Raw genomic sequence first — 25878 nt, forward strand, 5'->3', positions numbered from 1 at the left:
CAATGCATTAGCCAGTGCTGATTGGCCAGAGTACGGAATTCGGCCAATCAGCGCTGGCTCTGCTGGAGGAGGCGGAGTCTAAGGTCGGACCTGAATGGAGACTGGTGTGGAGCGATCTTAGACTCCGCCTCCTCCAGCAGAGCCAGCGCTGATTGGTCGAGTTCCGTACTCTGGCCAATCAGCGCTGGCCAATGCATTCTATTAGCCCGATGAAGTAGAGCTGAATGTGTGTGCTTAGCACACACATTCAGCTCTACTTCATCAGGCTAATAGAATACATTGGCCAATCAGCGCTGGCCAATGCATTCTATTAGCTTGATGAAGCAGAGTGTGCACAAGGGTTCAAGCGCACCCTCGGCTCTGATGTAGCAGAGCCGAGGCTGCACAAGGGTTCAAGTGCACCCTCGGCTCTCCTACATCAGAGCCGAGGGTGCGCTTGAACCCTTGTGCAGCCTCGGCTCTGCTACATCAGAGCCGAGGGTGCGCTTGAACCCTTGTGCACACTCTGCTTCATCAAGCTAATAGAATGCATTGGCCAGCACTGATTGGCCAGAGTACGGAATTCGGCCAATCAGCGCTGGCCAATGCATTCTATTAGCCCGATGAAGTAGAGCTGAATGTGTGTGCTAAGCACACACATTCAGCACTGCTTCATCACGCCAATACAATGCATTAGCCAGTGCTGATTGGCCAGAGTACGGAATTCGGCCAATCAGCGCTGGCTCTGCTGGAGGAGGCGGAGTCTAAGATCGCTCCACACCAGTCTCCATTCAGGTCCGACCTTAGACTCCGCCTCCTCCAGCAGAGCCAGCGCTGATTGGCCGAATTCCGTACTCTGGCCAATCAGCACTGGCTAATGCATTGTATTGGCTTGATGAAGCAGTGCTGAATGTGTGTGCTTAGCACACACATTCAGCTCTACTTCATCGGGCTAATAGAATGCATTGGCCAGCGCTGATTGGCCGAATTCCGTACTCTGGCCAATCAGCACTGGCTAATGCATTGTATTGGCTTGATGAAGCAGTGCTGAATGTGTGTGCTTAGCACACACATTCAGCTCTACTTCATCGGGCTAATAGAATGCATTGGCCAATCAGCGCTGGCCAATGCATTCTATTAGCGTGAACTGAGTTTGCACAGGGGTTCTAGTGCACCCTCGGCTCTGCTACATCAGATTGCTACATCTGATGTAGCAGTGCCGAGTGTGCATCAGATGTGTAGTTGAGCAAAACTGACTCAGCACTGCTAAGTCTGCATTCGCATAGGAATGCATTGGCCAGCCTTCGGCCAATCAGCGCTGGCTCTGCCGGAGGAGGCGGAGTCTAAGGTCGGACCTGAATGGAGACTGGTGTGGAGCGATCTTAGACTCCGCCTCCTCCAGCAGAGCCAGCGCTGATTGGCCGAATTCCGTACTCTGGCCAATCAGCACTGGCTAATGCATTGTATTGGCTTGATGAAGCAGTGCTGAATGTGTGTGCTTAGCACACACATTCAGCTCTACTTCATCGGGCTAATAGAATGCATTGGCCAATCAGCGCTGGCCAATGCATTCTATTAGCGTGAACTGAGTTTGCACAGGGGTTCTAGTGCACCCTCGGCTCTGCTACATCAGATTGCTACATCTGATGTAGCAGTGCCGAGTGTGCATCAGATGTGTAGTTGAGCAAAACTGACTCAGCACTGCTAAGTCTGCATTCGCATAGGAATGCATTGGCCAGCCTTCGGCCAATCAGCGCTGGCTCTGCCGGAGGAGGCGGAGTCTAAGGTCGGACCTGAATGGAGACTGGTGTGGAGCGATCTTAGACTCCGCCTCCTCCAGCAGAGCCAGCGCTGATTGGTCGAGTTCCGTACTCTGGCCAATCAGCACTGGCCAATGCATTTCTATGGGGAAAAGTTAGCTTGCGAAAATCGCAAACTGACAGGGATTTCCATGAAATAAAGTGACTTTTATGCCCCCAGACATGCTTCCCCTGCTGTCCCAGTGTCATTCCAGGGTGTTGGTATCATTTCCTGGGGTGTCATAGTGGACTTGGTGACCCTCCAGACACGAATTTCGGTTTCCCCCTTAACGAGTTTATGTTCCCCATAGACTATAATGGGGTTCGAAACCCATTCGAACACTCGAACAGTGAGCGGCTGTTCGAATCGAATTTCGAACCTCGAACATTTTAGTGTTCGCTCATCTCTACTCTTTATCATAAATCTTCTCTCACTAGTGCACCAGAGGGCAGGAGCAACAAATTTACGATATACAAACTGCCAGGAAATTAGAAAGGAAATCAAAGAAATGTAACCAGCCATAATATGTTGAGGTTGGACTATGGGGACCTAACTTCTTGTTGCAACTAGAGATGAGCCAACAGTAAAATATTTGATATTCGATATTTGTTTCAAATAGCCGCTCAATGTTCGACTATTCGAACGAATATCGAACCCCATTATAGTCTATGGAGAAAAATATCTATTCAATCAAACGGTGTTCGCTCATCTCTAGTTGCAACCTCTGCAACCTCTCTAGTTATGCCTGTGTCAATATAGTTAAAAACATTGAAGGCACACAATTCCTTTTAGAACTGTCTATACAGTTCAACAGAGGTGTGCTTTTTGGCAGCAGTTGTGAACAGTGTATATAAACTACTATAGTCTCTGCAATAGAGTATGTGGCCTCCCAATGAGGTTGGGATGTTGGATAACATTGTGTATATTATACATATTATAATCCTGCCTTGTGTAGACATTCAGCAGTCATAACAAAAATGCTATTAAATCATACATCTCTTGACAATACTGATATGACCCTGCTGACCTTGTCCCAGTCTAAGCAGCAAAGCTGAAAAGTGAGCTGCAGAAAACAGGAAATGTCAATCTTATGTTTTCGCCTGATTTCAATATTCTTTTTTAATTTCAATTGTCAGAAAATATTTTAAAACATATTGAAAATGGGAAATAAAAATACTGAATCAAAAAACAGAAAATTATATATATTGTGAAACTTTTTTTGGCAGATTTTTTTTTTACTTGCAATGTGTGGATGAGGTGAACGAAAATCTACTTCACTTTGCCGATTCACAGCAGCCAACAACGCTGCGTTTCTGCAACATGGGGCCTTAGCCACAGACCAATTCTAAAATAAAAGCCCAAAAAAGTTTCCTGTTCCTATATAAAGTTTTGTTTTTCTTTGAAGATACAGAATTCGTATAATAGTGGTGATGATTAGAGATGAGCGAGTAGTTAAATACTCAATATTCGATATTCGTTTTGAGTAGCCCCTCAATATTCGACTACTGGAATCGAATATCGAATCCTATTGTAGTCTATGGGGGGAAAATGCTGGGTAGGCAACGTTCGATCAAATTATACTTACCAAGTCCACGAGTGAGGGTCGGGCTGGATTCTCCGAGAAGTCTTCTCCATGCAGCGTCCCCGCGGCGTCTTGCAGCACTGAATTCACTCTGCCAGGCATCGGGCCTGGGCAGAGCCGACTGCGCATGCCCGCACTGCAAGAAAATGGCCGCTTACAGTCAAAGCGGCCATTTTCTTGTAGCGCGGGCATGCGCAGTCGGCTCTGCCCAGGCCCGATGCCTGGCAGAGTGAATTCAGAGCCAGAAGACGCCGCGGGGACGCTGCGCGGAGAAGACTTCTAAAGGTAGGAGAAGAACCAGCGTTGATTGGCCGACTGTATAGCATTCGGCCAATCAACGCTGGTTCTGCATCGAATTTTTCCATTCGAATAGCGAGTGGTACTCGATCAAGTACGAGTATTTCGAATACCGTAGTATTCGATTGAATACCTACTCGATCGAATACTACTCGCAGGGGTGAACCAGCCCCTTTCGCCGCCCGAGGCGAACTACAGAAAGCCACCACCCCCCGGGGGGAGGGGGCGGATCGGGGTGTGGCTTAGCGGAGGGGCGTGGTTTAGCGGAGGGGCGTGGCTTAGCACCGTTCGCCGGCAGAGTGCAGGCCCGGAGACTGCCTGCGCTCTGCCTGAGCGTGAGGGGAGGCTGCTGGAGCAGCGCTGCTCCAGTGGCCTCCCCAAACCACCGCTCGGTGCTAAGCCAGTCCAGGACAGCTTGTCCTGGACTGGCTTAGGTTAGCAAAAATGCCGCCCTCCCTGAGGCCCTGACATAGCGCCGCCTGAAGCGCTCGCTTCAGGTCGCCTCATGGGAGGTGCGGCGCTGACTACTCGCTTATCTCTAGTGATGATATCTGATAAATTAAATGAGTAATTCAAAGTGTTGGTTCAATCTTTCTGGGATCCACATACTAGAGTATCTTTGTACTTTCTTATTTACATATCAAGAGACAGCAAAACAGACTAAAATAGAAATTCTACTTTTCATCCGTTAGTCATAATCGGTAGATATTACAATTTTAGATATGTTAATGGACATAGAGATGGTTGTAGCTATTATGTTGCAGGGATAATTAATTCAGTGACATCACAGCACAGATATAATAAACACAGCAATGTCACAGTATAGCGATAATAAACACAGTGACATCACAGTATAGATATAATAAACACAGTAATGTCTTAGTAGAAGTATATCTGCTGTCATGTTATGGGAGATAATAAATACAGGGATCATAACGCTAGTCATATCACAGCAGAATGAAAGCATCAGCACTCCAACTGCGGATATCCATCACATTAACTTTATTTATCCATGTCACACAAAACACAAGAGGAACATATGTCTAGAGTAACCTCAGCAGATAACACAAATTTGTATATTACAAAAACATACATACATTAAAAGGGGATATTGGAAACAGGCTTAAAGGGAATGTTTTAGCTATATGTTTGGTTTTTTCTTGCTCTTTGTTTTAATAATTAAAACCAGATAGTGAGGCATACTATTTTTTATAATTTGTTTTACTCTCTGATTGTAGATTTTTTTTTTTTATTTGATGTATATTTTTATTGTATGGGAGCTTCCATGTTGCATAAACAGCTGATTAACCCATTAGCGACCCTTGACGTAACTGTACGTCATGGGTCGCATGGGGATGTATGGAGCGAGCTCACACGCTGAGCTCGCTCCATACACGGCAGATGCCGGCTGTATAATACAGCCAGGACCTGCCACTAACAGCAGCGGTCGGTGCCCGAGCCGATCGCTGCTGTTAACCCTTTACACACTGCGGTCAAACGTGACCGCAGTGTGTAAACGGCGCCGGCGGCATGGGCGCCGCCATGTTTCGCCGATCGCCGCCCTCCTGAACGTCACAAGAGGGCGGTGATCGGTTGCTATGACAGCCGGAAGCCTATTGAAGGCTTCCAGAGGCATCGTCTAATAGAAGTCCTGCGATTTTGCTATTCACTGCAATACTGTAGTATTGCAGTGAATAGTATGAGCGATCAGACCCCCTAGGTTTCAAGGTACCTAAGGGGTCTGATCATAAATGTAACAGAAGAAAAAAAAAAGTTTTTAAAAGTATTAAAAAAAATAAAAAAAATATAAAAGTTCAAATCACCCCCCTTTCCCTAGATCAGCTATAAAAGTAATTAAAGAACATTAAACATAAACATATTAGGTATCCCTGCGCTCCAAAATGCCTGAACTATTAGAATATTAAAATATTTATCCCGTACTGCGAACGGCGTAGCGGCAAAAAAAATAAAAACAGCCAAAAAGCGTTTTTTTCAACACTTTGCCTCCTATAAAAAATTGAATAAAAAGTGATCAAACCATCGGATCTTTCCCCAAATGGTATCAATAGAAACGTCATCTTGTCCCGCATAAAAAGACACCACAACCAGCTCCATACATGGAAATATGAAAAAGTTACAGGTGTTAGAACATGATGACACAAATTTTTTTTTCTATTTTGCAAAGTTTATCATTTTTTTAAAAGTATCAAAAAATTTCAAATACTATATAAATTTGGTATCACCGCGTTTGTACTGACACGTAGAACACAGGTAACATGTCATTTGTACCAAACAGTGAATGCTGTAAAAATTAAACCCATAAGAAAATGGCGCAAATGCATTTTTTCTCCAATTGCGCCTCATTCTGAATTTTTTTCCAGCTTCCCAGTACATTGCACAGCATATTGAATGGTGCCATTACAAAGTACAATTTGTCCCGCAAACAATAAGCTATCATGTGACTCTGTGAACTGAAAAATGAAAAAGTTAAGGCTCTTGAAATGTGAGGAGGGAAAAACGAAAATGCGAAACCAAAAAATGGCCTGGTCCTTAAGGGGTTAAAATATGCTTTACAGCAGGCACATGAACAATAGGCAATGCTGAGCTATGAGATAGCGCTCTAGACATGCTCTGTGACCTGTGCAGAGGTCTTTAAGAAGGGGAGTGTCAGACTTTATCTGCGTGTTGCTGGTGTTGATGATCCGACTATATTCAGCAAATTGCTGCCATCGATGGTTCGCCTGCTCTGGTATTTCGGCAGCTCTTAAGCTGTCCAGCTCCTGAATTTGTTCCTCACACCATTCCTGTGATTGTTCTGGCATCTTAGAGGCTGGCTAGGATGCCATATAATGAGCATGTTGTTGGCGTTGATGAACCATCTGCTATGATGTTTCAGCAGCTGTCAAGCTGGCCTGCCGCTGAACTCGCTCCTCGCACCATGCCTTTTATTGTTCCGGTATCTCAGCAGCTCACTAGAACGTCATATAATGAGTGTGTTGTTGGAGAACTCTGAGACTTCTGACTACCTTCATAGCTCTTCTTGTTTTAGAATTTAGCGACAAATTAGATTTTCTTTTTCCTGGCAAACTGCCAATTTATATTAAAGGGGTTTCCCATCCAGTGTCTCAGCACACTGCCTGGAGTAGATCAGATAATATGCAAATGCTTATACACAATGGACTGAGTGTTATCTGTATGTTTACATAGAGAGATAACAGACATGGCTTTATCAGCAAACTCCAATTAGCTGATATAGTGCTGCTGGCAAGAGCAGTGTAATATAATATGCAAACATAAATTCATAACAGTCGTGAAGCCATGTCATTTAGCGGAATAAAAAGCCTATGTGTTAATCCAGGTTACAAACTATCTATGTGCCAAATTTCATCCAAATCAACACCACTTTTTTCTTTGCTTTTTTGCTGTGTTTTTCTCTGAAGTTCTTCTTCCATTATTAATTCTATAGAGAAAACACTTAAGATTCCGCAGGTAAAATTGACTTGCTGCACTTTCTTCCTCAATGCGTCTCATTCACTTTGCTGGTACTATAAAACGCAGTTTGTTTTTCATTGAGTTTCTGCAGAAATCAAAAAAAATTTGTTTCCAAAAAGTGGAGCCTTACCCTTACGACATGTTCACATGGGGCAAGAGGGAGCAGACTTTGGCGCTGAATCCATGTCAGAATCTGCCCCCTCACAATAGAGGTCTATGTAGCCCGCTAGCTTACTTTTTTCCATGAGTGACTTTCTTCAGGCGGATTCAGCCCCGGCATCCACCTCGCTGCAGCACCCTCCTACTAGGGCCATTCATTTGTGGGAAGCCTATTCTGACGTGGCTTCCCGCATCAAAATCAGGACAAAAATACGCATAACCGTGCTCTGTGTGAACTAGCCCTTAGAGCGATTTTAGTGGCCAAAACAAAATTTGGGGATTTTTAAATAAATAAAATAAAATTATTGATACAGAAAATAAAAAACTTCACTCAAAAATTCTTTAATGATAAGTTTAACTTAGGCCGGGTGCCCCATTATAAGTATAATGGAAGCAGAAAGCGCTACAGGAAAAATCACATATGTTTCCACCGTAGTTTTTTTTCCCGCAGCGCTCTTTTGCTGCGACCTGCTATGTGGAGCCGTAGCCTTAAATGAAAAACAACATTAGGTCTTTTTCAGATATGTTCCCGTTAACTGTAAAACACTTGGTCAAGGACCAAAGAGCACAAGAATTTGAGAGGTTTTACTTTCACTAAACTGCCCAAAGAGCCGAATGGTATATTTCTATTTCTGCACTTGATATACATTAGCACCATTCATAGATCTACTTTACTCTGCCTCAAGTATTTTCACATAACTATCTGCTTCTCTCATATCCTAACCATCTTTTACAGTACAAAACTAACATAACATAATTTTTGGAGATAAAAGAGCTAAGTAAAAGTCATGCACATTTTATTACCATCATAAACGCATCTAAACATAGTATGTGAGCACTGACATTTGGAAGATGTACAATGTCTCACAGACTATGGTACATTACAGTGCATAACATTTTATTTGCTTATGAAAATACATTCATTCAACATCAATGTATCATCAAACCCTATTTTGTAAAGTTATTCCCTTGCTTTTCCTTCCAGTAAAATTTTCCATAGAAGTGTTCAAACTTCAAAATCAATTTTTTACTACAAGGTCCTATAAGTAAAATTACACAAATTAAGGAATTTCCTCTAAACCACAAACCAGACTTAAAAAGGACCTTCCTCCACCTCCAAAAATCCCAGTTCTTTTCATCAATTAATAGTTACTGTTCCACTGATTCTGACATACTTGGAATTTTTTCTCTAGCCCTAACCATTCCTGAGCAATCAATGCTGTTAGTTTTGGTGTCTGATATACTATTTAGGCTCTGTACTGTCAGGAGGGTGGTGTCAGGCAGGAGCAGACAAAGAGTGTGACTCTGAGCTCTGACACTGGCTGCCTCTGATTGGAGCTCTAAATCATACCCCTGCCTGAGACCACCCTTCTGACATTACAGAGGTTATATAGCACATCAGGCATCAAAACTAACTGTGCTTGTTACTCAGGAATGGTGGGAGCTAGAGAGAAAATTGCAACTGCACTGAAACCTATTAACAGGGCTAAGAGCTTGAATTGGTAGAGCTGGTGAAAGGTCCTTTATAAAACTAAGGCTATAAAGCCTTCACATTGCAGAAACACAGGATTTTTGAGTTTGACTACTAGAGGCAGATAGTGTCAGAACTCTGAATCACGTCCCCTTGTCTGCTCCTGCCTGACAAGGGCCTTATTAGCATATTCAGAACCAAAACTAACAACTTGCTCAGGAACAGTGGGGGGCTGGAGAAAAAATTCCAACTGTGCAGTATTCTGAATATAGTAGCCATCAGCAGGAGATGGCATATCCCAGCAATACTATTGCGCTGCTCTTTTTAATACAAAGTCTTGTCTAAGTATTTGCAGTGACTTTACCTTAGACAAGAGAACTGATATATATTTTAGATTTTATCAATATTAGATTTTGTAATTTTCCGATGCGGCTAGCGCATTTTCCAGCGAAGCACAATTTGTTATAGTATTCTCAAACACAGCGGAGAATTTATGATTCTTGCTACTTATTTCATTTACCCCATCTATTTTTCTTGGAGCAATTTATATCTATACATCCTATTTCTCTATGCACTGCTTGAGATCGCCAAGGAGGAATAATATACAGTATGTTGTTACCAAGAAACTTTATTCACTATTCTTTTAACTTCTGAAAAGAAAGATTGTTTAACCACTTAAAGATGCAGCTATTTTCCACACAGTGTTTTCTTTATCACCATAACAATTTGAGGGCTTGTTTTTTTGGGGTGGAAATCATTTTATTTTAACATTTTGCTGTAACTATAGTGTATTAGATAACTCTAATTTTTTTGTAGGGTGGGGCTGAATTTTTTGGGTTGTTTTTGTGTGGTTCGGAATGCTGTAAAATTGCAACATTAACTTTTTTTTGCACATTGTCATGCATATAGCTACAGTGTTTTAGTGTTTTACTACCTTTCCACAATAAAATCCCCTCATTTGTGTTTGTATTACCACATTGTGAGAGCCGTAACATTTTTTTTTTACCCACAATACAATTGCAGGGTTAATTTATTGCAGTTTTCACTTGTACCAATTTGGAGTAGATACAATTGTATCCACTTATTGCTTTAATTCAGTGGAAGATTCCAATTTTTTATGAAATAGCAACATTCTAGTAAACCCTTAATCACACATAGACAATTATAGGTAAAAATGCATATAATGTTGTAACATCGTAGCACAAAAAGCAGCTCAGTTTTACCCTGTGTCACATTGGCTTAGACATATGGCAGATCTGGGAACTACATAATGCCAATCTATTAGCACGTTGCAATTGTATTGCCTTGGCGCCAATGTGGTGACAGAGCAAGTCCCCTTCCTCTGTCTAGTCACTTGCTTGCCACAGTTTCTATTGACTATTTCCAATGGCATTCTATTTTCTTGACTTCTGTGAATGTCCATGGTAATATTGAGCTTGCACTCACTGATGATGGTGAGCAAATTGTTGAAACAACCAAGCTTCCTAGTCCAATGATTCAACCACTCCCACAGTCTGTGAAATGGGCAAAATGTTTTCTAGTGCATTGTACACACATGTTTAGCAGCCTTTTTATAGGGCAGCAGAGGAAGCACTTTTGTACCCTGTTATGACAAGATTCCTAGTGTCTAATAAGACCATACATGTAATCATTCATACATCTGCCTGAGACAGAACTGCAGGATGAATTTTTCAGCAATCCATCATTTCTAATTGGTGGTTTGTTAGAATTACTTGAAGGTAATCCCAATAAACACTATTAGTGGAAGGAGAAGCAGTGCACCCTAACTCGGCCCACCCCAAGTCCCTACCTATTTGCTGCAACTGTCATAATGACAGGGACAACTGAACGACAAACCCTACACTATATAAGTGATGATACACAGAACAGGACAAGACAACACAACACAGAGGAGTAGTCAGCAAGTCAAGGGTCAAACCAGAGAGACAAAACTGTACCAAATCTCAATCCAAAAGAGTAGTCAAAAAGCCAAAACTGGAGGTCAGTGAATACAATCTAAGAGCAAGTGAAAATGCTTAGCAAAGTCAGAGACACAATAGCCAGCAACCGTGTGTGGGCTGATGGCCAGTTTAAGGAAGTCCAGAACTTGCCCCAGGCTTGATTGGCATAAATGCTGTCAATCACAAGCACATAAAAGTTAACCCTAACAACGCCACCACACAATGACAAGAATCTGGGAGCAGGTAATCATGAGTAGACATGCACTGTACAATGCAGCCAGAGGACGGTGCAGGAGTACGGACGGGTGAGGACGTAACAGTGTTATTTTTTTTTTCTTTTTTGTCAATTAATATAGATCAGACATCTTTTATTGTTGCAGCTCATAAACTACTTTCTAATTTAGGATTTGATAAGTTACAATAGATATTAAAAGGGAAAAAGTCTATTAAAGATATTGCCATGTCAACCAATTGTACACTAATTACCGTCATTGCTATGGTTTTACAAGGGCAATAAGTGTTAATAGTGTTACGACTTTCCTGTTGCAACTAGTACATAATGTTATATGGAGTTGTCAACGGATGAGAAGGGACATTCATGGGGCTCTAGAGACCTATAGGACTTCCAAGCCACTGATCAGGGGAAATTGCTATATACTGTACATACTGTCTATACATAACAGAGAAATTTCACCCCAAAATTGCCCTTCATGCTTTACTCCATATTTATTAACTGTTTTAGCCACTTTCTAACAGTTTCTGTATGAGGCTAAGCAGAAAGGGATTAGGGACTGCTAGGCCGGATTTACCAGTATAAGCACCAAAAAATGTTCCAAAATTTTGGCAGAAACTAAACCAACTCATAGGTGCTGTAAACGTTGAATAGAGAATACAACAATGAGTTAGAACTATCTAGTTGTACTATGCACTAGCTATACAATAGAAAGTATTAGTAAATGTGCCTCATTGTGTGCTGGTAGTTATTCATAGCAAATTGTCTGAATACAATGAAAAATGGAAAAAGTACTGTTTGAAAATCTATAGTAACTTCTACATTTATATAGTACTTACATACTTTTTCTTCCATCAAGTAGCAGCATTGTTCACATGTCACCAGTTTATGCACATTGGGAGATATGTGATAATTGGTGCAAGAAATGTGATATATATTCATCCTCAGAGATTGTAACATACAATGGGAAGATTATAGAAATGAACATTATTCTGCCACCTTTACATCGTGTCTATATTTTAAAAAGAGCTTTGCATAATAGTGTTTAGGTTTTCTTTAATTAAAAAAAATCTAGCAAGAAATTAGTATTTCTGAATAAATTTTGAATGTTTAAGAAAACTGTAGAAGTAAAAAATAAAAACTTGGGAAAATCTGGGAAAAGAGCGATCCACATGCAGCTAAAATGATATGTAGTAGCTGCAAACCTTGGTGCATGGATGACTGGAGACCAAGTCCAAAATTGAACGAAGAGAATTCAGTATTAGAGGGATCCATAATACATCATTTTTAGAGATGAGCGAGTACTGTTCGGATCAGCCGATCCGAACAGCACGCTCGCATAGAAATGAATGGACGTAGCCGGCACGCGGGGGGTTAATCAGCCGACTGCCATCAAAGCGGAAGTACCAGGTGCATCCATTCATTTCTATGGAGCGTGCTGTTTGGATCGGCTGATCCGAACAGTACTTGCTCATCTCTAATCATTTTTAATCAAACCACTAAAAAGTCCACATCATATCACCCTGGGTGCAAACCATGCCAGCGGCATACATGTTACGGATTTATGTCCTTCCTCATGGCCTCAGTTACACAAGATTTTATGGTACATATAATAGACCATAATAGTGAATGCTGCTATTTCCAAGCAGACTCGAACCGCACAAGGATATGAAATGCATTGACGGATTGAGCCCTACTAAAATATAGGGGGAAACACAGTCACAAATACAGAGTTTTGTTCTTGCCTACTTAGTGGTCTTTGGCTGAATGTGATGGATAGACCTTTGAAGGCGTCAAGGGCTGCATATAGATATTGGCAAACCTCTGAAGATTCATTTCTTCTTAACAGACCCCAGGGTATAAGAATTCACCACAATTCATGTCATATTGGCCATTTTACTTCATCCAAGATTAATTCCAAATTGTTCGGTTTTGGTAAAAACCCAACTCGTGTTGAAACGGCTTGCCCATAACTATTTACACATGATGTCACTGCAATACTGTAAACTGATTTGACTATTAGGCTAAAGTTTCAAGTAGCGAGCCGCAGACAAAAATTTCTGTGGAAAATACTGCACATAACACATCTCGTTTTTTTCTGCAGAGTTTTCCCCAGGAAGTTCACACAGTTTTCCTTTGCAGAGTTTCCGTAGTATATAATTGACATTCTGCGATATACAAAAATGTGAACGTCTCTGTAATTGGAGCATTTCCATATTTTTCTGCCATGTGTGGATGGGATTAGCTAGAGTCCCATCTGCTTTACAGTAGAGATGAGCAAATAGTATTCGATCGAATACTACTATTCGATCAAATACTCATATCGGTCGAATACCACGCAGGAAAATTCCATTGAATTCAATTCAAAAGCTTCCTCGTGCTCCTCGTCCTGCTACTTCCTGAACTTGGAGGATCCAATGTGCCGAACTTTGGTTTCCATGGAAACCGGAACAACATTCCCATTTTCTCCCATAGACTATAATGGTATTTGATATTTGATCGAATACTACTTGCTCATCTCTACTTTGCAGGTAATTTAAAATGCAGTGTTTTTTTGCCATGACATTTTTGCAGCATAGTGTGCTGACTTTAATAAGACAAACTCAATTCATCATTAAGTGGAAAAAAGTCCTTCCTGCTGGCTATGGAACTGATCCTTGGAACAAAAGATACAATAATACATGTTTACTGTGGTATACAAAGAAGATACTTAGATAGATTGATAGACAGACAGACTGACTGATGGATTGATTAGATAAATAGATAGATAGATAGATAGATAGATAGATAGATAGATAGATGATAGATAGGATAGATAGATAGATAGATAGATAGATAGATAGATAGATAGATAGATAGATAGATGATAGATAGATAGATAGGATAGATAGATAGATAGATAGATAGATAGATAGATAGATAGATAAAGATATACACATAGATGGATAGATAGATGGATAGATAGATAGATAGATAAGATAGATAGATAGATAGATAGATAGATAAGATAAGATAAGATAAGATATACACATAGATGGATAGATAGATAGATAGATAGATAAGATAAGATAAGATATACACATAGATGGATAGATAGATGGATGGATAGATAGATAGATAGATAGATAGATAGATAGATAGATAGATAAGAAATACAGATGGATGGATGGATGGATATGGAAAAAATGGCAGCACTCCAATATTTAGAAAAAGTGTGGGTTTATTCCAAGCAGCGACGTTTTGGTTCTTATCTGAAACTTTTTCAAGGCTTCAAGGTTTGAAAAAGGTTCAGATAAGAACCGAAACGTCGCTGCTTGGAATAAACCCACACTTTTTCTAAATATTGGAGTGCTGCCATTTTTTCCATTTCTTATATAAAGTTGAAGATTAGCCACCTTCTAGTTTGGCTTTGCACCCGCTTTGTATGCTGTGCTGCTTCTGCATTTTTTTTTTCTAGATAGATAGATAGATAGATAGAGATGCGATAGACAGACAGATAAACAGACAGATATAATAGACACATAGATAGATTAGATAGATAGAATAGTCAGATAGATTGATGCGATATATAGACAGATAGAATAGACACAGATAGATAGGTAGATAGATAGATAGATAGATAGATAGATAGATAGATAGATAGATAGATAGATAGACTTTGCAGCTTTTACAAACTGTAACATTTAGGAAGAGCAGATTGTATATTATCTTCAATACATGAAACTCCAAAGGTAAAAATAGCGGAACTAAGTGTTTCTGGTTATAAAGAAACTTCTCGGACAACAACAATTCCTCCTGCACATGCTGCTCGATGTCTGGTTTTCTCCTTGTATCTGTTCAGTTTCCAGCAGTTTACACATGGGATTTTTTAAACCTCTGACTTCTCTCTTTGCAAAGAAAAAAAAAGATAATTTAGTCTATCAGGAACATGAAATCCAATAATCTGAACTTGTCAGAGAGAAAACAGAGACAGGGACAACAGCTGTGAATCCTTCCTATTTGTTTGGGTTGGGTATGAGAGTGAGCTATAACATGTGTGTTTACCTTACTGGATTCCATTTGACGCTTTCCTAGCACTTGGTCCTCGGTATCGGACACCCAAGATGCATCACAAGTGATACATTACTAGGATTGTGTGTGTTTTCATATGTCTGTTCAGTTCCCATCCCAACACTCTCTGGTATATACATAGTTACCGTGTCTATATACGTACAGGAATTTCATAAACTATTAGATCACAGCTGAAATATTTAATCATCTATCATTAATCACTGCAAGCAGTTATGCCAAGGATGTGAAATCCATCTGAGTCTTGTCTTCAAGACAAAAAATCCCCTGAGATCTTGCTAATTAAATCAATTATCAATGTTTGGGGCCCTGCACTTGAACTGGATTTGTTATAACAGTGTAGTACATGTGTCCAAACCAGTTATCTGATCATCAAAACCATTGCAACATCTCCTGAAACATGTTAGCGCTTGTGAGGTTGTACTTTTCTATGGGAAGTCAAATAATTACACAGAGCATTTAGAAATGTCTATACATAGCATTTACATGTGTCTAGCTTCCCCCCTTCTACATTGCAGGTATAGGAATTGCTTATGGCAACTCTAAGTACATTGCTAATACTTGTCGCTGCATGCAATAAAGATCTCGGCCTTTATAAGGGTATGAATTAGGTGAATATAGATCTGCATAGATGTACTCTTCTATACTGAAAGGTTATCCACAATGTACCTATTAGAAATCAATTAGGCTAAGTAAGCTAGAGCCATTAGTAAGGAGGCTCATTGAAATAAGTAGGTGGTACAGAAAATGTGAGGGCTATTTTATCTCCACCAGTGCATGAATATACTAATGGAAAAAAGTGTAAATTGATTGTGTTATGATTTTTATCTAGATTTATTAAGTTCTTTAAAGGTTGGACAATTTGCAGGGGGAGCAGAGGGTGCAGTTGCACTGGGGCCCAGGAGTGTAAGGGGGCCCATAAGCACTGGCATCAATATTGAGATTGCAGCTTCCATCTGGCCCATAAACCAAGGAGACCCACAGATTACCCTAACCACACTAAGGGTGATTAAACTCCTTATCACCCGTAACCATCACTATCAAGAATTTGCTGTAGGGAAGAGGTAGGGGGCCCCGGACAAAAGATTGCACCGGAGCCCATAAGACTTTGGTTATTCCACTGGCAATTTAAGTCTTTTCCCAAGATTGTCTCTTATACGTGTTTTGTGTATTTACTTGTGCTCTTGAGCATCTTATCATGATATTTTATGACTTATTGTATATAGAGCTGAGCGAATACCGTTCAATTGAGTAGGTATTCGATCGAATATCAGGCTATTCGACATATTCGATTTCGAATGAATAGCTGTAAACGCAGTAAAAATTTGTTTCCCCTCCCACCTTCCCTGGCTATTTTTTTGCACCAATAACTGTGCAGGGAAGGTGGGACAGGAAGCAGGAAAACGTAGGCATCTGAAAAAAATAGGAAAAAGTCATTGACTGGCGAAATCAGGTGACCTCGGATTTATAAGAATAGTGGCAGCCATATTCGTGTCAGATGTGGTTTCGTGAGATAGGGTGAGACATTGTGCTGAGGTTGAGAGCGAGTTTAGCCATTGCTAGACAGGAAAAATTCAATCAACAGCTTTTTTCAGAGCTACACTACAGGAACAATGTATATACACTCAACCTGCCAAAGCTTCACACAAGCCCTTTTTAGGGCTCAAATTCATTACAATGCGTCAGGGTAGCATAAAGGGACGGGGACTTGGAAATCCAGCTGGGGATCCAGGCCACAGTCCACCTACTGGAGAGGCGCAGCCAGTAGTGCCCCTCATCATTAGCACAAAGGGACGAGGACGGGGACGTGGATGTGGAAATTCAGCTGGGGATCCAGGCCACAGTCCAGCTACTGGAGAGGGGCAGCCAGCAGTGCCCCTCGTCATTAGCACAAAGGGATGAGGACGAGTACGGGGACATGGAAATCCAGCTGGGGATCCAGGCCGCAGTAGCTCAACTACAGATCCAATTAGCTACTGGAGAGGGGCAGCCAGCAGTGCTACAACGTAGGGTACCCCGCTGACGAGGCCCAAGCACCAGGAACCTGTGTTAGAGTGGATAGCAGATATTGTGGACCCGTAACCAGCATGTCCCATCAACTATACTCACGAGACACAGTTCCATGTGTCTGTGCCAGCTCACAAGTTCCTCATCCTCCTCCTCCTCTAACACCATCACCATTAAAAATAGTTTAAAAAAAACATTAATGTTTTAGGGCTCACCACAAGGGCCTGACAAATAATGCTGCTGGTACAAGGATCAACTCAGCCCAAGGGCCAAAAACATTGCTGGTAAAAGGCTCTACTCACCCCAAGGGCCAAAAACACTGCTGGTGCATGGATCAACTCACCCCAAGGGCTAAAAACAATGCTGGTGCAAGGCTCAACTTACCCCAAGGGCCAAAACAATTGCTGATACAAGGCTCTACTCAACCCAAGGGCCAAAAACACTGCTGGTACAAGGCTCTACTCACCCCAAGGGCCAAAAACATTGCTGGTACAAGGCTCAACTCACCACAAGGGCCAAAAAAATTGCAAGTACAAGGCTCTACTCACCCCAAGGGCCAAAAATATTGCTGGTATAAGGCTCAACTCACCCCAAGGGCCAAAAACACTGCTGGTGCAAGGTTCAACTCACCCAATGGGCCAAAAATTAAACTGGTTAGGGGCTCAATCCACCCAAAGGGCCAAAAACTAAGCTGGTTAGAGGCTCAACCCCCCTTTAAGGGCCAAAAACTAAGCTGGTTAGAGGCTCAATCCACCCAAAGAGTGAAAAACTAAGCTGGTTAGAGGCTCAATTCACCCAAAGGGCCAAAAACTAAGCTGCTTAGAGGCTCAACTCACCTTGAGGGCCAAAAACTAAGCTGGTTAGAGGCTCAATCCAACCAAAGGGCCAAAAACTAAGCTTCTTAGAGGCTCAACTCACCCAAAGGGCCTAACATTCTACTGGTGCAATGCTCAACTCAATTAAAGGTGCAATGTTTAGATGACTTCTTTCCAAACCGAGGGTGATTCCTTTCGGTAAGATCTGATAGCTGTTTCCAGCCCTGATTATCCTGGTTGATCTTGTTCAGTAATGAGGCCAGCTCAGCATGAGGATCTTGTACGTTAGGTTGTCCATGGCCACTAATGTGCATAAAGACTCGATCACAGTAAATGTTCTATTTTTCTCCAATTCAATCTCTGAATGAACTGCTCTGAAAGATGGCCTAGGCACTGCTGCAATGGCAATCACTGGCTTTTCCTGTTCCAAAGAATCTTGGGTCTTACTTTAAGAAGAGACAATCTTGGTCTAACTGCTGGTTGCTTGTGCTGCAGCATTTGGAGATGGGTCTGTCAGCCTTGTGATGAACTCCTCATTCTGGATCCCATTACTTTCAACAGTCTCTAAAGTCTTTTGACACTTTGAATTTTTTTCAGTCCCAAACGACTCTGTGTTTAGATTTGGCTCAGTCGCAGCTCCAGAACATGCCTTTGAAGACAAGGTTTCCTTTAGTGGCTCCATCTCAGCAGGATGATGATGATGATGATGATGTTGTTGATGAAGCTTGGTTAAATCTGGTGTTGGAAGGGAAAGTGGTTTCTGATCTACATCTAAAGTACTGGAGCATGTTGTTTGGACTATTAACGCCTGATCAGAACCCTGTATAGGTAATCTAGAGTCCGATATTAGAGGACCATTACCGGTAGTAGTAGTAGTTGCAGCCAATTCTCCACCTTTGCGGTCCTGTAAATAAAAGTTACCCCCAGGATTTAATGCCAAAATGTTATCAATTTCCCAATCCAAATCAAGGTCAAAGTCTAGGTCCTCATTCCAATCCACTGCATCAATCCAACACAATGAGAGTGATGGTTTTGGAACCACCGTTTTAGGGGCTAACAATTTTAAAGGGGCTAACACTCTGCTGCTGCAAGGCTCAACTCACTTAAAGGGCCAACAAATCTCTGCTGGTTAAAGGCTCAACTCACCCAAAGGGTAAAAAACTCTGCTGGTGCAAGGCGCAACTCACTTAAAGGGCCTAACACTCCGCTGAGGTAGAAGGCTCACGTCACCTCAAGGGCCTCAATCTCTGCTGGTAGCTCAGCTTAAGGGACTGTAACTTAATTTGGAAGGGCTCACGTTAAGGGCCAGAAAAGTGAATTTTTGAAGGTCTTACCACATCACACACACACACACACACACACATACACAATGACAGTTAAGGGTGGGGGCTGTTGGATTTCCCATTGCCTATTCCATCTGTGGTTGTCATGGGCAATGTGATTTAAAGGGGTGCATGCTAACATTTCTTTAGCTTTAAATTTGTGTTTCTTTCCATACTAATGTGGAGGAAAGAAAGTTTCCAAGTATTTTCCTACTATCATAGAGGTTCTATTGAGTTTGGAAAGTGTCTAGTTGATAGGCTGTGATAGTGGGGTAATACTGGGACTTGGGCATGTTAGATGCCCCCAGGCATGCTTCCCCTGCTGTCCCAGTTGCATTCCAGAGGTGTTGGCATCATTTCCTGGGGTGTCATCGTGGACTTGGTGAGTCTCCTTAGTTGAATTGTAGTTTCCCCTGAAACGAGCATTTTTTTCCCCATAGACTATAATGGGATTCGATATTTGGTCAAATAGTCGAATGTCGAGGGGCTACTCAAAACTAGTATAGAATAATTCACTACTCGCTCATCTCTAATTGTATATGCAGATGACTTATTGCACCGTATGATGTTACTCTATCACTTTAATTTTTTACTTGTTGCTAAATCATCTCATCTACTGTGATCTGGTGTTTCAGGGAAAGGATAGGGGGCAATGGCTCCAAATAAATGAAACTTAGTTGCATTTATTGGGGGTGCAACAGGCAGTGTCTCTTTTGCATTGCTCTGCATGTATTCTTCATGCACTACGATCTGATGCCTTGTAGTCACATTGGACAGGAAGTTACGATGGAAGTTTGGGTCTTTTGTCTGAACTTCTGTTGCTACCAGTTCAGCTCTTTGTCTGTGCCATTCCAGAGGGCTGAAGGTTATCATGCTGATTCCATTGTGAGTCTGAGATCCAGACAACGTGAGTGTTGGTTGCGAATCCTTCTGAGAATTAGACAGTTGTTGAGACTGTCGTTCTTATGCGGAGAGAAGAGTTCTATGTATTGCTAATGTTGACCCTGACCCAGAGGGAGACATATTGGTATAGTCAGAATGGATCCCGGGTCACTGTTCTCTACACTCCTGGGCAGGGATATATAAACAGTAGAGATGAGCGAACAGTAAAATGTTCGAGATTCGATATTCGTTTCGAGTAGCCCCTCAATATTCGACTACTCGAATCGAATATCGAACCCTATTATAGTCTATGGGGGGAAAATGCTCGTTTCAGGGGTAGGCAACGTTCGATCAAATTATACTCACCATGTCCACGAGTGAGGGTCGAGTTGGATCCTCCGAGAAGTCTTCTCCGTGCAGCGTCCCCGTGGCATCTTCCGGCTCTGAATTCACTCTGCAGGCATCGGGCCTGGGTAGAGCCGACTGCGCATGTCCGCACTATAAGCGGGCATGCGCAGTCGGCTCTGCCCTGGCCCGATGCCTGGCAGAGTGAATGAAGAGCCGGAAGACGCCGCGGGGAAGCTGCACGGAGAAGACTTCTAAAGGTAGGAGAAGAACCAGCATTGATTGGCCGACTGTATAGCATTCAGACAATCAATGCTGGTTCTGCATCGAACTTTGCCATTCAAATAGCGAGTGGTACGCGATCGAGTACAAGTATTTCGAATACCGTAGTATTCGATTGAAAACCTACTCGATCGAATACTACTCGCTCATCTCTAATAAACAGTTGTAGCAAAATTTCTCTCTCCACCAAATTAATAGATTTTCAATGGCTTTTGTTGTGCTCTGTAATATCATGACATCATGGTGCTGCAAATAGTTATTTGTGTTTAGCTAAATTCTCCTAAATCTGTCCCATGAGTGCGGTCTGCACTACACAATAACCCCTATCACATGACTGTGTAACCAGGGCTAGACCAAGTCTGAAATTCTTCTCTGGCGTTTGGAAGCACACAAGTCTACTTGCTGTGTGGTAAATGTGAAATATGTTTCTGCTCTTGTGGTTACGACTGATTTGGGTGTATATGACATTTACAGAATACACATGCTGTAACTGCACTCTCTCATCTGTTCGCCCCATATATATGTAAATTTCAAGAATATTATGTTTGTTCTTGATGGACGGACAGGCTATGTTTGTAATAGAGATCTCCATATTCTCAAATGAATGCAGTCAAAGTTCATCAGGTGCTAATGTCAGACACAGATATACAGAGACACTGTCCATAGTAGTATATACAGTCCTATGAAAAAGTTTGGGCACCCCTATTAATCTTAATCATTTTTAGTTCTAAATATTTTGGTGTTTGCAACAGCCATTTCAGTTTGATATATCTAATAACTGATGGACACAGTAATATTTCAGGATTGAAATGAGGTTTATTATACTAACAGAAAATGCGCAATATGCATTAAACCAAAATTTGACCGGTGCAAAAATATGGGCACCTCAACAGAAAAGTGACATTAATATTTAGTACATCCTCCTTTTGCAAAGATAACAGCCTCTAGTTGCTTCCTGTAGCTTTTAATCAGTTCCTGGATCCTGGATGAAGGTATTTTGGACCATTTCTTTCTACAAAACAATTCAAGTTCAGTTAAGTTTGATGGTCGCCGAACATGGACAGCCCGCTCTCAAATGATCTGAAAACAAAGATTGTTCAACATAGTTGTTCAGGGGAAGGATACAAAACGTTGTCTCAGAGATTTAACCTGTCAGTTTCCACTGTGAGGAACATAGTAAGGAAATGGAAGACCACAGGGACAGTTCTTGTTAAGCCCAGAAGTGGCAGGCCAAGAAAAATATCAGAAAGGCAGAGAAGAAGAATGGTGAGAAGAGTCAAGGACAATCCACAGACGACCTCCAAAGAGCTGCAGCATCATCTTGCTGCAGATGGTGTCACTGTGCATCGGTCAACTATACAGCGCACTTTGCACAAATAGAAGCTGTATGGGAGAGTGATGAGAAAGAAGCCGTTTCTGCACGTACGCCACAAATAGAGTTGCCTGAGGTATGAAAAAGCACATTTGGACAAGGCAGCTTCATTTTGGAAACAAAAATTGAGTTGTTTGGTTATAAAAAAAAGGCGTTATGCATGGCGTCCAAAAAGAAACAGCATTCCAAGAAAAACACATGCTACCCACTGTAAAATTTGGTGGAGGTTCCATCATGCTTTGGGGCTGTGTGGCCAATGCCGGCATCGGGAATCTTGTTAAAGTTGAGAGTCGCATGGATTCCACTCAGTATCAGCAGATTCTTGAGAATAATGTTCAAGAATCAGTGACGAAGTTGAAGTTACCCCGGGGATGGATATTTCAGCAAGACAATGATCCAAAACACCGCTCCAAATCCTCAGGCATTCATGCAGAGGAACAATTACAATGTTCTGGAATGGCCATCCCAGTCCCCAGACCTGAATATCATTGAACATCTGTGGGATGATTTGAAGCGGGCTGTCCATGCTCGGCGACCATCTAACTTAACTGAACTTGAATTGTTTGTCCAAAATACCTTTATCCAGGATCCAGGAACTGATTAAAAGCTACAGGAAGCGACTAGAGGCTGTTATCTTTGCAAAAGGAGGATCTACTAAATATTAATGTCACTTTTCTGTTGAGGTGCCCATACTTTTGCACCGGTCAAATTTTGGTTTAATGCATATTGCACATTTTCTGTTAGTAAAATAAACCTCATTTCAATCCTGAAATATTACTGTGTCCATCAGTTATTAGATATATCAAACTGAAATGGCTGTTGCAAATACCAAAATATTTAGAACTAAAAATGATTAAGATTAATAGAGGTGCCCAAACTTTTTCATAGGACTGTAGCTCCGCTGTGCTTTTGCACGTGTCTGATACTCTACCTATTGTATATACATCTGATGGGAGTATAGCTTGTATTTTATTGTTAGATTGGTACTATTCTGGTTGCCAGGTATCATATGTACAGTTTTCTTGCTATTTTATTATTTGTTTTACATTAAAGAATATAATGTATACTTCATATGATGTGTCCTGTGTGAAGTTTTCTAGGTGTTCAACAAAGCTTGCCATATAGCTTAGATTGTGGTCTGCTGAATGTTCAGAGGATAGCTTTTCTTCACAGTCTATCCCCCCTTCCCCCTCCCTTACACATGCTTACTTGGTGCTCTCAATGGAGAAAGTGGAAAAAGTGTCTACCAGATACCTCTGGTGGCAGTTTCTCCTCTATGAGAACAATCCTTCCATCCCTTGTTGAGACAATAAGGAAAAAGTATGTTTTTGCACCGTGTTAGCCAGTGGGTGTGAAATATAAAAAAACAAAAAACTTGAGAGTCTTCAGTAGTTGATACCTTTTTTAATGGCTAACTAATAATGATGACAAATGACAAGCTTTCGGGATAATTCTGATGACTATACTACACCTGAGGAAGGGATCAGAGTTATCCCGAAAGCTTGTAATCTACCATCATTATTAGTTAGCCATTAAAAAAGGTATCAACTACTGAAGACTCTCAAGTTTTTTGTTTCTTTTTATATTGTTGGGACAATGTGAGCACACCCTGATACACATAATATAGTCTGTCACTTTTGCTCAAACCAGTTTGATGGACTTAGCTCTTATCTGTATTTCCACCTTAAAGATGGTCTCCAGGGTAGGTTTCATCACTTACTTCTTCTCTGGTTCTATTTGGAAAATGCACACATTTCCAGGCTTTTTCTGAGCCCTTGTCATGTGATCAAAACCAACACCCCAACCCCCAAGTCTCTCCACCTCCTCTCCCGAGTTCACTGCTAGTTACCTGTACTATGGGAGCTGACTGTACTATTATAATGATTTCTCCATGGAGTGTTTTCCACTTTCTCTATGGTTCTACTTAGGTCTAACTATGGTTTTCTATGGTTCTAATCCCAGGTCAAGTCATCAGAATATGCATTCAGCCTTTGAGTCTCTTCACCTCCTCCCTCCTCACCCGCGTTCATTGCTAGTTACCTATACTTTGGGGCCTGGCTATACTATTATAATAATCTATTCTTCCAGACCCATAGTACAGGTGACACATAGTAGCGGTGAAGACAAAAGAAGAGGCTGACTCAGGCATTGGGTGCTCCTTGGTTCATTACCTATACAAAGAACCATAGATTAAGTGTTGAAACCTTTCCTAAAGAACTCCATAAGGCTAAAGCCCTACATGGCGCCCCGCAGCAAAAAAGCGCTGCAGGAAAAACTGTGGTGGCAACGCATAACGGTTCATCCCACAGCACTTTAGACAGAAAGTTCACTGAGGTTTCCTCCACGGACCTTCTGTTACAATTATACCTATGGGGAAACTGCCAACGTTTCCATAGGTATAACTGACATGCTCCGATTTCCAACACTGCCGGTTTTGAAAATCGCGGCACAGTTTTTACGGCAAAGTGGTCATAGGATTCGCTAGAATCCCATCCACTTTGCCCTGACTGTAAAACGCCGTAGGCAAATCATGACGTTTACATCTCGTGGGGCCCCGACCTTAAAGTGTAATATTTAACCAGATAAAAGTTACCAGATTGCGGATCTTATCTCTATGTCATCCTTTGCTGCCCCTGATTTATATGTCATATCAAGAGGCAATAAGCTTGTAGCAGAGACACCTTCAGGGATGCTTTATTAAACATCCGATTATCACCATTATCCTACATGATTTTTCCTTCATACATCTGTTGTTGCTGGCGGAATTCATCACATAGCCAAATGCAATGCAGGGTAGCCCTCTGTGTAAATAAGAGCATGTTTATATAGCGGCTAAGCAAATCACTCTGCTGGAGCAGATCACTTTAATCTGACTTTTGAGCAGTTTTGTAAACAGCAAAACATTTGCAGGAGAAAAATGATAACGAAACATAAGAAATAAATCCAATAAAACCAACTGGAGGCACTAGATAATACACCAAGATAACACACATAGCAACTGTAATGTACCAGTTGGATATCGAAGTCATTTACCAGTGGCCAAGCAAAATGACACACAGAACAGCAGCCATCAACTTTAGTCTGTAATGAAGATAGCTTTCTCACTCTCTTGCAAAAATCCTCTTCTCACAGCAGTACTCCACATTTATTATCCGAAAGTTTGCTTGGAACTTTCTTTTTCCTGTCACTCAGAAAGCATGAATTACTGTATATTTATGCAGCAGTTCCTTCTGCAAAAATATTGGTATCTGTCCCTTATTGCCTGAACCAGACCCTCCTTTGAAGATAGAACTGTAAGATATCAATAAGACATTCAACTAAAATACTGTGTTGGACACCAAGCAACATAGTAATATTATTATTATTATTATTATTATTATTATTATTATTATTATTATTATTATTATTATTATTCATTCATTCATATAGCATCATTAATTCCATGCTGTACACTTGTGAATGGGTTTACATTACATACATAGTAAAATACAACCAGAACTATAATAAACACAAAACTAACAACATGACTAACCTGATACAAGATGGAACCCAGCCCACCAGTATACAACTGATAAGCCAAGGTAGGTGGAGATAATAGGTAAGGGTAACATTTGCTCATATGGTAGCTTAGTGACGGCAGGGTTAATGTGTGTTGTATGCTAATCTAAAGAGGTTGGACTACTTCCTCTGCCGATTTTAGTTTTAAAATGGTGGACACCCAATGGACTCTATTACAGTCAATGGGATCCCTTGGACTCTGTGTGTTACCGATATTTTAATGATCTGGCTCTACATTATTCTAGTCCTCAGGG

Source organism: Leptodactylus fuscus, chromosome 1 (assembly GCF_031893055.1).
Source record: "Leptodactylus fuscus isolate aLepFus1 chromosome 1, aLepFus1.hap2, whole genome shotgun sequence".
Lineage (NCBI taxonomy): Eukaryota > Metazoa > Chordata > Amphibia > Anura > Leptodactylidae > Leptodactylus > Leptodactylus fuscus.